At 36.2% G+C, this 1,308-nt stretch overlaps 1 protein-coding gene across 1 annotated transcript in view; it reads left to right on the top strand.

The window, feature by feature from the left end:
• The first annotated feature begins 177 nt into the window (after positions 1 to 177).
• Positions 178 to 1,308, top strand: part of LOC106884041 (gastrula zinc finger protein XlCGF7.1) — a 28,410-nt gene continuing 27,279 nt past the window's right edge. Inside the window, exon 1 of the mRNA XM_014935253.2 lies at positions 178 to 1,279. The gene's annotated coding sequence lies outside the window, so the exon portion shown is untranslated. The remainder of the gene's footprint in view (positions 1,280 to 1,308) is intronic.

Raw genomic sequence — 1,308 nt, 5'->3', positions numbered from 1 at the left:
TGTGTGTGTGTGTGTGTGTGTGTGTACACACATATATATATGTAAGTATGTATGTATGTATGTGTACATGACAAGATCACGATCGACAAAACTTCGAAGTCACCATCACCACTTTTCCTTGAGATAATAAGTACCACACCTTTAGTAAAAGTCACTTCCTTTTAAGTTTGGCTTATATATCAGACGCGCACACACGTTGTGTACATACATACATATAGTACATGCAGAAATATAGTATTTCACTTAAGATCTGTACTCTTCTAAAAAATATATATATACGCACTCATTTTACATATGGAAAATATTTCACACGTATATAAATATATCTATACGTGCGTGTATGAAATGCTTTTGTAACCATAATTCTTTATGATTAGGTTTCAAATTCATACTGTCTACAAGAGGAGACAGTTTTAAAAAATATGCTATTAAGCACAACGTCGCCTGTCAAAGACAGAATATTTTACACCGAAATATCTGTATGTCTGTCTGTATGTATGTATGTATGTACACATACAGTGTACGTCCATCAATGTACACGTACACACACACTAAGCAAACACGGAAGCGGCGACACACAGACAACATAATTTATTTGCTAAAAAACTATGGTGCTGTAATCTGGACCAGCCTTACATATGTCTGTCGACCTCGCTCACACACACACAAAAAGTTCTCTCTCTTACTTGCTTGTCTTTTTTCTCACTTTCTCACACACACATACAGACTCACACCGGCCTGTCGGACGGAGGAAAATATTGCAGCGACTGATCTGTTTTCTCTTCTGAACAACATCTCCAGATATTCTTCCTTACATGTTTAAATATGTATATCAATCCTGGAATCTCTAACTATTCTTAAATGCAGCATCGTTTTTTTTTTCAAAAAAAAACTAATAGACATTTCACCTCTTTTTCACTCCATGTTCTTGTAGTTAAACAGGACAAACATTCACAGACTTTCCTCTATCACTGTCTCAGAGACATTTTTACTCAAGTGATCATAATACTCTTTCTCTTTCTCTTTCCAACACACTCACACTTAACAGGATCAATATATAAAAGCTATTTTTTTCATCCTCCACAGTTATAGACCAGTACATTTTTTAGACATCAAACACTGCTGTGAGTACATACAACTACAGATACAGGCAAAGCATCCAAACTAGACCAGAATTTCGGCGAAAAATTATCCCGCACCTGCAGTAACCAGAACAAAACGACAGAGTAAATAACAACAACAAAGGAATCAGAGAAAGGTGTCGCCAGGACAGAAGAAGGCAAGTGTCTGGATCTCTCACTCATGCTT

The sequence above is a fragment of the Octopus bimaculoides genome, chromosome 14 (assembly GCF_001194135.2).
Source record: "Octopus bimaculoides isolate UCB-OBI-ISO-001 chromosome 14, ASM119413v2, whole genome shotgun sequence".
NCBI lineage: Eukaryota > Metazoa > Mollusca > Cephalopoda > Octopoda > Octopodidae > Octopus > Octopus bimaculoides.
This window is presented reverse-complemented; position numbering and strand designations above follow the sequence as displayed.